Source organism: Phasianus colchicus, unplaced genomic scaffold (assembly GCF_987193195.1).
Source record: "Phasianus colchicus unplaced genomic scaffold, bPhaCol1.hap1.1 HAP1_SCAFFOLD_50, whole genome shotgun sequence".
NCBI lineage: Eukaryota > Metazoa > Chordata > Aves > Galliformes > Phasianidae > Phasianus > Phasianus colchicus.
In genome coordinates this window covers 915,456-931,259 of record NW_028325228.1, presented here as the reverse complement: position 1 = coordinate 931,259, position 15,804 = coordinate 915,456, and positions in this window count along the sequence as shown.

Genomic DNA, 15,804 nt, shown 5'->3' with positions numbered 1-15,804 from the left:
GCAGGAAAGAATCCACATCTCTCGACTTTCTGTAACGTCCTCTCTGAAAGCGCAACGTGTGTCGTTCCTGGAACTTCTAGCTGCCTTATTAGAGGGGCTTTTCCCTTCCACTCTGTTCGTCACAGAATGCTGAAGTGTAGCATCGGAAAAACAGAGAAAAACGAAATGTCCCTAGGAATAAACGGAAAGGCATAAGAATGAGAGAGAAGCGTAGTGCAGAATGCATGGACACAAGGAGAAGACAAGAACCGCTCCTTTGCGATGTGCGCAGAAGAAGCCGCTCGTCCGAGAAAAGCATCCGGCTGAAGTCGCTCTTTCTCGGCATGCGAGAGAGACGAGACCGCTGCTGAAGGCACACAGCGGCATTCGGGGAGAACCGCGATTTCTCGGCCAGCAACTGCAAACTCTCCGAAGCGGTTAACAGAGAGTGGCGCCGTCCACCCACGAGAGCGAAATAGCGAAATTGCTATGCCGAGAACGTGCGATTTCAGAATACTGCATTTCCTGAAAACAGGGGGTTTTTTCTCCGCAGGAAAGAATCCACATCTCTCGACTTTCTGTAACGTCCTCTCTGAAAGCACAACGTGTGTCTCTCCTGGAACTTCTAGCTGCCTTATTAGAGGGGCTTTTCCCTTCCACTCTGTTCGTCACAGAATGCTGAAGTGTAGCATCGGAAAAACAGAGAAAAACGAAATGTCCCTAGGAATCAAGGGTTAAGAATGAGAGAGAAGCGTAGTGCAGAATGCATGGACACAAGGAGAAGACAAGAACCGCTCCTTTGCGATGTGCGCAGAAGAAGCCGCTCGTCCGAGAAAAGCATCCGGCTGAAGTCGCTCTTTCTCGGCATGCGAGAGAGACGAGACCGCTGCTGAAGGCACACAGCGGCATTCGGGGAGAACCGCGATTTCTCGGCCAGCAACTGCAAACTCTCCGAAGCGCTTAACAGAGAGTGGCGCCGTCCACCCACGAGAGCGAAATAGCGAAATTGCTATGCCGAGAACGTGCGATTTCAGAATACTGCATTTCCTGAAAACAGGGGGTTTTTTCTCCGCAGGAAAGAATCCACATCTCTCGACTTTCTGTAACGTCCTCTCTGAAAGCACAACGTGTGTCGCTCCTGGAACTTCTAGCTGCCTTCTTAGAGGGGCTTTTCCCTTCCACTCTGTTCGTCACAGAATGCTGAAGTGTAGCATCGGAAAAACAGAGAAAAACGAAATGTCCCTAGGAATCAAGGGTTAAGAATGAGAGAGAAGCGTAGTGCAGAATGCATGGACACAAGGAGAAGACAAGAACCGCTCCTTTGCGATGTGCGCAGAAGAAGCCGCTCGTCCGAGAAAAGCATCCGGCTGAAGTCGCTCTTTCTCGGCATGCGAGAGAGACGAGACCGCTGCTGAAGGCACACAGCGGCATTCGGGGAGAACCGCGATTTCTCGACCAGCAACTGCAAACTCTCCGAAGCTGTTCAACGCGAGAGCCGATTTAGACGTGCGTGAGCGAAATAACGGAACTGTGATGCCAAGAACGTGTGAATTCTGCATACTGCATTTCCTGAAAACAGGGGGTTTTTTCTCCGCAGGAAAGAATCCACATCTCTCGACTTTCTGTAACGTCCTCTCTGAAAGCACAACGTGTGTCGCTCCTGGAACTTCTAGCTGCCTTATTAGAGGGGCTTTTCCCTTCCACTCTGTTCGTCACAGAATGCTGAAGTGTAGCATCGGAAAAACAGAGAAAAACGAAATGTCCCTAGGAATAAACGGAAAGGCATAAGAATGAGAGAGAAGCGTAGTGCAGAATGCATGGACACAAGGAGAAGACAAGAACCGCTCCTTTGCGATGTGCGCAGAAGAAGCCGCTCGTCCGAGAAAAGCATCCGGCTGAAGTCGCTCTTTCTCGGCATGCGAGAGAGACGAGACCGCTGCTGAAGGCACACAGCGGCATTCGGGGAGAACCGCGATTTCTCGGCCAGCAACTGCAAACTCTCCGAAGCGGTTAACAGAGAGTGGCGCCGTCCACCCACGAGAGCGAAATAGCGAAATTGCTATGCCGAGAACGTGCGATTTCAGAATACTGCATTTCCTGAAAACAGGGGGTTTTTTCTCCGCAGGAAAGAATCCACATCTCTCGACTTTCTGTAACGTCCTCTCTGAAAGCACAACGTGTGTCGCTCCTGGAACTTCTAGCTGCCTTCTTAGAGGGGCTTTTCCCTTCCACTCTGTTCGTCACAGAATGCTGAAGTGTAGCATCGGAAAAACAGAGAAAAACGAAATGTCCCTAGGAATCAAGGGTTAAGAATGAGAGAGAAGCGTAGTGCAGAATGCATGGACACAAGGAGAAGACAAGAACCGCTCCTTTGCGATGTGCGCAGAAGAAGCCGCTCGTCCGAGAAAAGCATCCGGCTGAAGTCGCTCTTTCTCGGCATGCGAGAGAGACGAGACCGCTGCTGAAGGCACACAGCGGCATTCGGGGAGAACCGCGATTTCTCGACCAGCAACTGCAAACTCTTCGAAGCTGTTAACAGAGAGTGGCGCCGTCCACCCACGAGAGCGAAATAGCGAAATTGCTATGCCGAGAACGTGCGATTTCAGAATACTGCATTTCCTGAAAACAGGGGTTTTTTTCTCCGCAGGAAAGAATCCACATCTCTCGACTTTCTGTAACGTCCTCTCTGAAAGCACAACGTGTGTCGCTCCTGGAACTTCTAGCTGCCTTCTTAGAGGGGCTTTTCCCTTCCACTCTGTTCGTCACAGAATGCTGAAGTGTAGCATCGGAAAAACAGAGAAAAACGAAATGTCCCTAGGAATAAACGGAAAGGCATAAGAATGAGAGAGAAGCGTAGTGCAGAATGCATGGACACAAGGAGAAGACAAGAACCGCTCCTTTGCGATGTGCGCAGAAGAAGCCGCTCGTCCGAGAAAAGCATCCGGCTGAAGTCGCTCTTTCTCGGCATGCGAGAGAGACGAGACCGCTGCTGAAGGCACACAGCGGCATTCGGGGAGAACCGCGATTTCTCGGCCAGCAACTGCAAACTCTCCGAAGCGGTTAACAGAGAGTGGCGCCGTCCACCCACGAGAGCGAAATAGCGAAATTGCTATGCCGAGAACGTGCGATTTCAGAATACTGCATTTCCTGAAAACAGGGGGTTTTTTCTCCGCAGGAAAGAATCCACATCTCTCGACTTTCTGTAACGTCCTCTCTGAAAGCACAACGTGTGTCGCTCCTGGAACTTCTAGCTGCCTTCTTAGAGGGGCTTTTCCCTTCCACTCTGTTCGTCACAGAATGCTGAAGTGTAGCATCGGAAAAACAGAGAAAAACGAAATGTCCCTAGGAATAAACGGAAAGGCATAAGAATGAGAGAGAAGCGTAGTGCAGAATGCATGGACACAAGGAGAAGACAAGAACCGCTCCTTTGCGATGTGCGCAGAAGAAGCCGCTCGTCCGAGAAAAGCATCCGGCTGAAGTCGCTCTTTCTCGGCATGCGAGAGAGACGAGACCGCTGCTGAAGGCACACAGCGGCATTCGGGGAGAACCGCGATTTCTCGACCAGCAACTGCAAACTCTCCGAAGCTGTTCAACGCGAGAGCCGATTTAGACGTGCGTGAGCGAAATAACGGAACTGTGATGCCAAGAACGTGTGAATTCTGCATACTGCATTTCCTGAAAACAGGGGGTTTTTTCTCCGCAGGAAAGAATCCACATCTCTCGACTTTCTGTAACGTCCTCTCTGAAAGCGCAACGTGTGTCGTTCCTGGAACTTCTAGCTGCCTTATTAGAGGGGCTTTTCCCTTCCACTCTGTTCGTCACAGAATGCTGAAGTGTAGCATCGGAAAAACAGAGAAAAACGAAATGTCCCTAGGAATAAACGGAAAGGCATAAGAATGAGAGAGAAGCGTAGTGCAGAATGCATGGACACAAGGAGAAGACAAGAACCGCTCCTTTGCGATGTGCGCAGAAGAAGCCGCTCGTCCGAGAAAAGCATCCGGCTGAAGTCGCTCTTTCTCGGCATGCGAGAGAGACGAGACCGCTGCTGAAGGCACACAGCGGCATTCGGGGAGAACCGCGATTTCTCGGCCAGCAACTGCAAACTCTCCGAAGCGGTTAACAGAGAGTGGCGCCGTCCACCCATGAGAGCGAAATAGCGAAATTGCTATGCCGAGAACGTGCGATTTCAGAATACTGCATTTCCTGAAAACAGGGGGTTTTTTCTCCGCAGGAAAGAATCCACATCTCTCGACTTTCTGTAACGTCCTCTCTGAAAGCACAACGTGTGTCGCTCCTGGAACTTCTAGCTGCCTTCTTAGAGGGGCTTTTCCCTTCCACTCTGTTCGTCACAGAATGCTGAAGTGTAGCATCGGAAAAACAGAGAAAAACGAAATGTCCCTAGGAATCAAGGGTTAAGAATGAGAGAGAAGCGTAGTGCAGAATGCATGGACACAAGGAGAAGACAAGAACCGCTCCTTTGCGATGTGCGCAGAAGAAGCCGCTCGTCCGAGAAAAGCATCCGGCTGAAGTCGCTCTTTCTCGGCATGCGAGAGAGACGAGACCGCTGCTGAAGGCACACAGCGGCATTCGGGGAGAACCGCGATTTCTCGACCAGCAACTGCAAACTCTCCGAAGCTGTTCAACGCGAGAGCCGATTTAGACGTGCGTGAGCGAAATAACGGAACTGTGATGCCAAGAACGTGTGAATTCTGCATACTGCATTGCCTGAAAACAGGGGGTTTTTTCTCCGCAGGAAAGAATCCACATCTCTCGACTTTCTGTAACGTCCTCTCTGAAAGCGCAACGTGTGTCGTTCCTGGAACTTCTAGCTGCCTTATTAGAGGGGCTTTTCCCTTCCACTCTGTTCGTCACAGAATGCTGAAGTGTAGCATCGGAAAAACAGAGAAAAACGAAATGTCCCTAGGAATAAACGGAAAGGCATAAGAATGAGAGAGAAGCGTAGTGCAGAATGCATGGACACAAGGAGAAGACAAGAACCGCTCCTTTGCGATGTGCGCAGAAGAAGCCGCTCGTCCGAGAAAAGCATCCGGCTGAAGTCGCTCTTTCTCGGCATGCGAGAGAGACGAGACCGCTGCTGAAGGCACACAGCGGCATTCGGGGAGAACCGCGATTTCTCGGCCAGCAACTGCAAACTCTCCGAAGCGGTTAACAGAGAGTGGCGCCGTCCACCCACGAGAGCGAAATAGCGAAATTGCTATGCCGAGAACGTGCGATTTCAGAATACTGCATTTCCTGAAAACAGGGGGTTTTTTCTCCGCAGGAAAGAATCCACATCTCTCGACTTTCTGTAACGTCCTCTCTGAAAGCACAACGTGTGTCGCTCCTGGAACTTCTAGCTGCCTTATTAGAGGGGCTTTTCCCTTCCACTCTGTTCGTCACAGAATGCTGAAGTGTAGCATCGGAAAAACAGAGAAAAACGAAATGTCCCTAGGAATAAACGGAAAGGCATAAGAATGAGAGAGAAGCGTAGTGCAGAATGCATGGACACAAGGAGAAGACAAGAACCGCTCCTTTGCGATGTGCGCAGAAGAAGCCGCTCGTCCGAGAAAAGCATCCGGCTGAAGTCGCTCTTTCTCGGCATGCGAGAGAGACGAGACCGCTGCTGAAGGCACACAGCGGCATTCGGGGAGAACCGCGATTTCTCGACCAGCAACTGCAAACTCTTCGAAGCTGTTCAACGCGAGAGCCGATTTAGACGTGCGTGAGCGAAATAACGGAACTGTGATGCCAAGAACGTGTGAATTCTGCATACTGCATTGCCTGAAAACAGGGGGTTTTTTCTCCGCAGGAAAGAATCCACATCTCTCGACTTTCTGTAACGTCCTCTCTGAAAGCGCAACGTGTGTCGCTCCTGGAACTTCTAGCTGCCTTCTTAGAGGGGCTTTTCCCTTCCACTCTGTTCGTCACAGAATGCTGAAGTGTAGCATCGGAAAAACAGAGAAAAACGAAATGTCCCTAGGAATCAAGGGTTAAGAATGAGAGAGAAGCGTAGTGCAGAATGCATGGACACAAGGAGAAGACAAGAACCGCTCCTTTGCGATGTGCGCAGAAGAAGCCGCTCGTCCGAGAAAAGCATCCGGCTGAAGTCGCTCTTTCTCGGCATGCGAGAGAGACGAGACCGCTGCTGAAGGCACACAGCGGCATTCGGGGAGAACCGCGATTTCTCGACCAGCAACTGCAAACTCTCCGAAGCTGTTCAACGCGAGAGCCGATTTAGACGTGCGTGAGCGAAATAACGGAACTGTGATGCCAAGAACGTGTGAATTCTGCATACTGCATTTCCTGAAAACAGGGGGTTTTTTCTCCGCAGGAAAGAATCCACATCTCTCGACTTTCTGTAACGTCCTCTCTGAAAGCGCAACGTGTGTCGCTCCTGGAACTTCTAGCTGCCTTCTTAGAGGGGCTTTTCCCTTCCACTCTGTTCGTCACAGAATGCTGAAGTGTAGCATCGGAAAAACAGAGAAAAACGAAATGTCCCTAGGAATCAAGGGTTAAGAATGAGAGAGAAGCGTAGTGCAGAATGCATGGACACAAGGAGAAGACAAGAACCGCTCCTTTGCGATGTGCGCAGAAGAAGCCGCTCGTCCGAGAAAAGCATCCGGCTGAAGTCGCTCTTTCTCGGCATGCGAGAGAGACGAGACCGCTGCTGAAGGCACACAGCGGCATTCGGGGAGAACCGCGATTTCTCGACCAGCAACTGCAAACTCTCCGAAGCGGTTAACAGAGAGTGGCGCCGTCCACCCACGAGAGCGAAATAGCGAAATTGCTATGCCGAGAACGTGCGATTTCAGAATACTGCATTTCCTGAAAACAGGGGGTTTTTTCTCCGCAGGAAAGAATCCACATCTCTCGACTTTCTGTAACGTCCTCTCTGAAAGCACAACGTGTGTCGCTCCTGGAACTTCTAGCTGCCTTATTAGAGGGGCTTTTCCCTTCCACTCTGTTCGTCACAGAATGCTGAAGTGTAGCATCGGAAAAACAGAGAAAAACGAAATGTCCCTAGGAATAAACGGAAAGGCATAAGAATGAGAGAGAAGCGTAGTGCAGAATGCATGGACACAAGGAGAAGACAAGAACCGCTCCTTTGCGATGTGCGCAGAAGAAGCCGCTCGTCCGAGAAAAGCATCCGGCTGAAGTCGCTCTTTCTCGGCATGCGAGAGAGACGAGACCGCTGCTGAAGGCACACAGCGGCATTCGGGGAGAACCGCGATTTCTCGACCAGCAACTGCAAACTCTCCGAAGCTGTTCAACGCGAGAGCCGATTTAGACGTGCGTGAGCGAAATAACGGAACTGTGATGCCAAGAACGTGTGAATTCTGCATACTGCATTGCCTGAAAACAGGGGGTTTTTTCTCCGCAGGAAAGAATCCACATCTCTCGACTTTCTGTAACGTCCTCTCTGAAAGCGCAACGTGTGTCGCTCCTGAAACTTCTAGCTGCCTTCTTAGAGGGGCTTTTCCCTTCCACTCTGTTCGTCACAGAATGCTGAAGTGTAGCATCGGAAAAACAGAGAAAAACGAAATGTCCCTAGGAATCAAGGGTTAAGAATGAGAGAGAAGCGTAGTGCAGAATGCATGGACACAAGGAGAAGACAAGAACCGCTCCTTTGCGATGTGCGCAGAAGAAGCCGCTCGTCCGAGAAAAGCATCCGGCTGAAGTCGCTCTTTCTCGGCATGCGAGAGAGACGAGACCGCTGCTGAAGGCACACAGCGGCATTCGGGGAGAACCGCGATTTCTCGGCCAGCAACTGCAAACTCTCCGAAGCGGTTAACAGAGAGTGGCGCCGTCCACCCACGAGAGCGAAATAGCGAAATTGCTATGCCGAGAACGTGCGATTTCAGAATACTGCATTTCCTGAAAACAGGGGTTTTTTTCTCCGCAGGAAAGAATCCACATCTCTCGACTTTCTGTAACGTCCTCTCTGAAAGCACAACGTGTGTCGCTCCTGGAACTTCTAGCTGCCTTATTAGAGGGGCTTTTCCCTTCCACTCTGTTCGTCACAGAATGCTGAAGTGTAGCATCGGAAAAACAGAGAAAAACGAAATGTCCCTAGGAATCAACGGAAAGGCATAAGAATGAGAGAGAAGCGTAGTGCAGAATGCATGGACACAAGGAGAAGACAAGAACCGCTCCTTTGCGATGTGCGCAGAAGAAGCCGCTCGTCCGAGAAAAGCATCCGGCTGAAGTCGCTCTTTCTCGGCATGCGAGAGAGACGAGACCGCTGCTGAAGGCACACAGCGGCATTCGGGGAGAACCGCGATTTCTCGACCAGCAACCGCAAACTCTCCTAAGCTGTTCAACGCGAGAGCCGATTTAGACGTGCGTGAGCGAAATAACGGAACTGTGATGCCAAGAACGTGTGAATTCTGCATACTGCATTGCCTGAAAACAGGGGGTTTTTTCTCCGCAGGAAAGAATCCACATCTCTCGACTTTCTGTAACGTCCTCTCTGAAAGCGCAACGTGTGTCGCTCCTGGAACTTCTAGCTGCCTTCTTAGAGGGGCTTTTCCCTTCCACTCTGTTCGTCACAGAATGCTGAAGTGTAGCATCGGAAAAACAGAGAAAAACGAAATGTCCCTAGGAATCAAGGGTTAAGAATGAGAGAGAAGCGTAGTGCAGAATGCATGGACACAAGGAGAAGACAAGAACCGCTCCTTTGCGATGTGCGCAGAAGAAGCCGCTCGTCCGAGAAAAGCATCCGGCTGAAGTCGCTCTTTCTCGGCATGCGAGAGAGACGAGACCGCTGCTGAAGGCACACAGCGGCATTCGGGGAGAACCGCGATTTCTCGACCAGCAACTGCAAACTCTCCGAAGCTGTTCAACGCGAGAGCCGATTTAGACGTGCGTGAGCGAAATAACGGAACTGTGATGCCAAGAACGTGTGAATTCTGCATACTGCATTGCCTGAAAACAGGGGGTTTTTTCTCCGCAGGAAAGAATCCACATCTCTCGACTTTCTGTAACGTCCTCTCTGAAAGCACAACGTGTGTCGCTCCTGGAACTTCTAGCTGCCTTCTTAGAGGGGCTTTTCCCTTCCACTCTGTTCGTCACAGAATGCTGAAGTGTAGCATCGGAAAAACAGAGAAAAACGAAATGTCCCTAGGAATAAACGGAAAGGCATAAGAATGAGAGAGAAGCGTAGTGCAGAATGCATGGACACAAGGAGAAGACAAGAACCGCTCCTTTGCGATGTGCGCAGAAGAAGCCGCTCGTCCGAGAAAAGCATCCGGCTGAAGTCGCTCTTTCTCGGCATGCGAGAGAGACGAGCCCGCTGCTGAAGGCACACAGCGGCATTCGGGGAGAACCGCGATTTCTCGACCAGCAACTGCAAACTCTCCGAAGCTGTTCAACGCGAGAGCCGATTTAGACGTGCGTGAGCGAAATAACGGAACTGTGATGCCAAGAACGTGTGAATTCTGCATACTGCATTGCCTGAAAACAGGGGGTTTTTTCTCCGCAGGAAAGAATCCACATCTCTCGACTTTCTGTAACGTCCTCTCTGAAAGCGCAACGTGTGTCGCTCCTGAAACTTCTAGCTGCCTTATTAGAGGGGCTTTTCCCTTCCACTCTGTTCGTCACAGAATGCTGAAGTGTAGCATCGGAAAAACAGAGAAAAACGAAATGTCCCTAGGAATAAACGGAAAGGCATAAGAATGAGAGAGAAGCGTAGTGCAGAATGCATGGACACAAGGAGAAGACAAGAACCGCTCCTTTGCGATGTGCGCAGAAGAAGCCGCTCGTCCGAGAAAAGCATCCGGCTGAAGTCGCTCTTTCTCGGCATGCGAGAGAGACGAGACCGCTGCTGAAGGCACACAGCGGCATTCGGGGAGAACCGCGATTTCTCGGCCAGCAACTGCAAACTCTCCGAAGCGGTTAACAGAGAGTGGCGCCGTCCACCCACGAGAGCGAAATAGCGAAATTGCTATGCCGAGAACGTGCGATTTCAGAATACTGCATTTCCTGAAAACAGGGGGTTTTTTCTCCGCAGGAAAGAATCCACATCTCTCGACTTTCTGTAACGTCCTCTCTGAAAGCACAACGTGTGTCGCTCCTGGAACTTCTAGCTGCCTTATTAGAGGGGCTTTTCCCTTCCACTCTGTTCGTCACAGAATGCTGAAGTGTAGCATCGGAAAAACAGAGAAAAACGAAATGTCCCTAGGAATAAACGGAAAGGCATAAGAATGAGAGAGAAGCGTAGTGCAGAATGCATGGACACAAGGAGAAGACAAGAACCGCTCCTTTGCGATGTGCGCAGAAGAAGCCGCTCGTCCGAGAAAAGCATCCGGCTGAAGTCGCTCTTTCTCGGCATGCGAGAGAGACGAGACCGCTGCTGAAGGCACACAGCGGCATTCGGGGAGAACCGCGATTTCTCGACCAGCAACTGCAAACTCTTCGAAGCTGTTCAACGCGAGAGCCGATTTAGACGTGCGTGAGCGAAATAACGGAACTGTGATGCCAAGAACGTGTGAATTCTGCATACTGCATTGCCTGAAAACAGGGGGTTTTTTCTCCGCAGGAAAGAATCCACATCTCTCGACTTTCTGTAACGTCCTCTCTGAAAGCGCAACGTGTGTCGCTCCTGGAACTTCTAGCTGCCTTCTTAGAGGGGCTTTTCCCTTCCACTCTGTTCGTCACAGAATGCTGAAGTGTAGCATCGGAAAAACAGAGAAAAACGAAATGTCCCTAGGAATCAAGGGTTAAGAATGAGAGAGAAGCGTAGTGCAGAATGCATGGACACAAGGAGAAGACAAGAACCGCTCCTTTGCGATGTGCGCAGAAGAAGCCGCTCGTCCGAGAAAAGCATCCGGCTGAAGTCGCTCTTTCTCGGCATGCGAGAGAGACGAGACCGCTGCTGAAGGCACACAGCGGCATTCGGGGAGAACCGCGATTTCTCGACCAGCAACTGCAAACTCTCCGAAGCTGTTCAACGCGAGAGCCGATTTAGACGTGCGTGAGCGAAATAACGGAACTGTGATGCCAAGAACGTGTGAATTCTGCATACTGCATTTCCTGAAAACAGGGGGTTTTTTCTCCGCAGGAAAGAATCCACATCTCTCGACTTTCTGTAACGTCCTCCCTGAAAGCACAACGTGTGTCGCTCCTGGAACTTCTAGCTGCCTTATTAGAGGGGCTTTTCCCTTCCACTCTGTTCGTCACAGAATGCTGAAGTGTAGCATCGGAAAAACAGAGAAAAACGAAATGTCCCTAGGAATAAACGGAAAGGCATAAGAATGAGAGAGAAGCGTAGTGCAGAATGCATGGACACAAGGAGAAGACAAGAACCGCTCCTTTGCGATGTGCGCAGAAGAAGCCGCTCGTCCGAGAAAAGCATCCGGCTGAAGTCGCTCTTTCTCGGCATGCGAGAGAGACGAGACCGCTGCTGAAGGCACACAGCGGCATTCGGGGAGAACCGCGATTTCTCGGCCAGCAACTGCAAACTCTCCGAAGCGGTTAACAGAGAGTGGCGCCGTCCACCCACGAGAGCGAAATAGCGAAATTGCTATGCCGAGAACGTGCGATTTCAGAATACTGCATTTCCTGAAAACAGGGGGTTTTTTCTCCGCAGGAAAGAATCCACATCTCTCGACTTTCTGTAACGTCCTCTCTGAAAGCACAACGTGTGTCGCTCCTGGAACTTCTAGCTGCCTTCTTAGAGGGGCTTTTCCCTTCCACTCTGTTCGTCACAGAATGCTGAAGTGTAGCATCGGAAAAACAGAGAAAAACGAAATGTCCCTAGGAATCAAGGGTTAAGAATGAGAGAGAAGCGTAGTGCAGAATGCATGGACACAAGGAGAAGACAAGAACCGCTCCTTTGCGATGTGCGCAGAAGAAGCCGCTCGTCCGAGAAAAGCATCCGGCTGAAGTCGCTCTTTCTCGGCATGCGAGAGAGACGAGACCGCTGCTGAAGGCACACAGCGGCATTCGGGGAGAACCGCGATTTCTCGACCAGCAACTGCAAACTCTTCGAAGCTGTTAACAGAGAGTGGCGCCGTCCACCCACGAGAGCGAAATAGCGAAATTGCTATGCCGAGAACGTGCGATTTCAGAATACTGCATTTCCTGAAAACAGGGGTTTTTTTCTCCGCAGGAAAGAATCCACATCTCTCGACTTTCTGTAACGTCCTCTCTGAAAGCACAACGTGTGTCGCTCCTGGAACTTCTAGCTGCCTTCTTAGAGGGGCTTTTCCCTTCCACTCTGTTCGTCACAGAATGCTGAAGTGTAGCATCGGAAAAACAGAGAAAAACGAAATGTCCCTAGGAATAAACGGAAAGGCATAAGAATGAGAGAGAAGCGTAGTGCAGAATGCATGGACACAAGGAGAAGACAAGAACCGCTCCTTTGCGATGTGCGCAGAAGAAGCCGCTCGTCCGAGAAAAGCATCCGGCTGAAGTCGCTCTTTCTCGGCATGCGAGAGAGACGAGACCGCTGCTGAAGGCACACAGCGGCATTCGGGGAGAACCGCGATTTCTCGACCAGCAACTGCAAACTCTTCGAAGCTGTTCAACGCGAGAGCCGATTTAGACGTGCGTGAGCGAAATAACGGAACTGTGATGCCAAGAACGTGTGAATTCTGCATACTGCATTGCCTGAAAACAGGGGGTTTTTTCTCCGCAGGAAAGAATCCACATCTCTCGACTTTCTGTAACGTCCTCTCTGAAAGCGCAACGTGTGTCGCTCCTGGAACTTCTAGCTGCCTTCTTAGAGGGGCTTTTCCCTTCCACTCTGTTCGTCACAGAATGCTGAAGTGTAGCATCGGAAAAACAGAGAAAAACGAAATGTCCCTAGGAATCAAGGGTTAAGAATGAGAGAGAAGCGTAGTGCAGAATGCATGGACACAAGGAGAAGACAAGAACCGCTCCTTTGCGATGTGCGCAGAAGAAGCCGCTCGTCCGAGAAAAGCATCCGGCTGAAGTCGCTCTTTCTCGGCATGCGAGAGAGACGAGACCGCTGCTGAAGGCACACAGCGGCATTCGGGGAGAACCGCGATTTCTCGACCAGCAACTGCAAACTCTCCGAAGCTGTTCAACGCGAGAGCCGATTTAGACGTGCGTGAGCGAAATAACGGAACTGTGATGCCAAGAACGTGTGAATTCTGCATACTGCATTTCCTGAAAACAGGGGGTTTTTTCTCCGCAGGAAAGAATCCACATCTCTCGACTTTCTGTAACGTCCTCTCTGAAAGCACAACGTGTGTCGCTCCTGGAACTTCTAGCTGCCTTATTAGAGGGGCTTTTCCCTTCCACTCTGTTCGTCACAGAATGCTGAAGTGTAGCATCGGAAAAACAGAGAAAAACGAAATGTCCCTAGGAATAAACGGAAAGGCATAAGAATGAGAGAGAAGCGTAGTGCAGAATGCATGGACACAAGGAGAAGACAAGAACCGCTCCTTTGCGATGTGCGCAGAAGAAGCCGCTCGTCCGAGAAAAGCATCCGGCTGAAGTCGCTCTTTCTCGGCATGCGAGAGAGACGAGACCGCTGCTGAAGGCACACAGCGGCATTCGGGGAGAACCGCGATTTCTCGGCCAGCAACTGCAAACTCTCCGAAGCGGTTAACAGAGAGTGGCGCCGTCCACCCACGAGAGCGAAATAGCGAAATTGCTATGCCGAGAACGTGCGATTTCAGAATACTGCATTTCCTGAAAACAGGGGGTTTTTTCTCCGCAGGAAAGAATCCACATCTCTCGACTTTCTGTAACGTCCTCTCTGAAAGCACAACGTGTGTCGCTCCTGGAACTTCTAGCTGCCTTATTAGAGGGGCTTTTCCCTTCCACTCTGTTCGTCACAGAATGCTGAAGTGTAGCATCGGAAAAACAGAGAAAAACGAAATGTCCCTAGGAATAAACGGAAAGGCATAAGAATGAGAGAGAAGCGTAGTGCAGAATGCATGGACACAAGGAGAAGACAAGAACCGCTCCTTTGCGATGTGCGCAGAAGAAGCCGCTCGTCCGAGAAAAGCATCCGGCTGAAGTCGCTCTTTCTCGGCATGCGAGAGAGACGAGACCGCTGCTGAAGGCACACAGCGGCATTCGGGGAGAACCGCGATTTCTCGGCCAGCAACTGCAAACTCTCCGAAGCGGTTAACAGAGAGTGGCGCCGTCCACCCACGAGAGCGAAATAGCGAAATTGCTATGCCGAGAACGTGCGATTTCAGAATACTGCATTTCCTGAAAACAGGGGGTTTTTTCTCCGCAGGAAAGAATCCACATCTCTCGACTTTCTGTAACGTCCTCTCTGAAAGCACAACGTGTGTCGCTCCTGGAACTTCTAGCTGCCTTCTTAGAGGGGCTTTTCCCTTCCACTCTGTTCGTCACAGAATGCTGAAGTGTAGCATCGGAAAAACAGAGAAAAACGAAATGTCCCTAGGAATCAAGGGTTAAGAATGAGAGAGAAGCGTAGTGCAGAATGCATGGACACAAGGAGAAGACAAGAACCGCTCCTTTGCGATGTGCGCAGAAGAAGCCGCTCGTCCGAGAAAAGCATCCGGCTGAAGTCGCTCTTTCTCGGCATGCGAGAGAGACGAGACCGCTGCTGAAGGCACACAGCGGCATTCGGGGAGAACCGCGATTTCTCGACCAGCAACTGCAAACTCTTCGAAGCTGTTAACAGAGAGTGGCGCCGTCCACCCACGAGAGCGAAATAGCGAAATTGCTATGCCGAGAACGTGCGATTTCAGAATACTGCATTTCCTGAAAACAGGGGTTTTTTTCTCCGCAGGAAAGAATCCACATCTCTCGACTTTCTGTAACGTCCTCTCTGAAAGCACAACGTGTGTCGCTCCTGGAACTTCTAGCTGCCTTCTTAGAGGGGCTTTTCCCTTCCACTCTGTTCGTCACAGAATGCTGAAGTGTAGCATCGGAAAAACAGAGAAAAACGAAATGTCCCTAGGAATAAACGGAAAGGCATAAGAATGAGAGAGAAGCGTAGTGCAGAATGCATGGACACAAGGAGAAGACAAGAACCGCTCCTTTGCGATGTGCGCAGAAGAAGCCGCTCGTCCGAGAAAAGCATCCGGCTGAAGTCGCTCTTTCTCGGCATGCGAGAGAGACGAGACCGCTGCTGAAGGCACACAGCGGCATTCGGGGAGAACCGCGATTTCTCGGCCAGCAACTGCAAACTCTCCGAAGCGGTTAACAGAGAGTGGCGCCGTCCACCCACGAGAGCGAAATAGCGAAATTGCTATGCCGAGAACGTGCGATTTCAGAATACTGCATTTCCTGAAAACAGGGGGTTTTTTCTCCGCAGGAAAGAATCCACATCTCTCGACTTTCTGTAACGTCCTCTCTGAAAGCACAACGTGTGTCGCTCCTGGAACTTCTAGCTGCATTATTAGAGGGGCTTTTCCCTTCCACTCTGTTCGTCACAGAATGCTGAAGTGTAGCATCGGAAAAACAGAGAAAAACGAAATGTCCCTAGGAATAAACGGAAAGGCATAAGAATGAGAGAGAAGCGTAGTGCAGAATGCATGGACACAAGGAGAAGACAAGAACCGCTCCTTTGCGATGTGCGCAGAAGAAGCCGCTCGTCCGAGAAAAGCATCCGGCTGAAGTCGCTCTTTCTCGGCATGCGAGAGAGACGAGACCGCTGCTGAAGGCACACAGCGGCATTCGGGGAGAACCGCGATTTCTCGACCAGCAACTGCAAACTCTCCGAAGCTGTTCAACGCGAGAGCCGATTTAGACGTGCGTGAGCGAAATAACGGAACTGTGATGCCAAGAACGTGTGAATTCTGCATACTGCATTGCCTGAAAACAGGGGGTTTTTTCTCCGCAGGAAAGAATCCACATCTCTCGACTTTCTGTAAC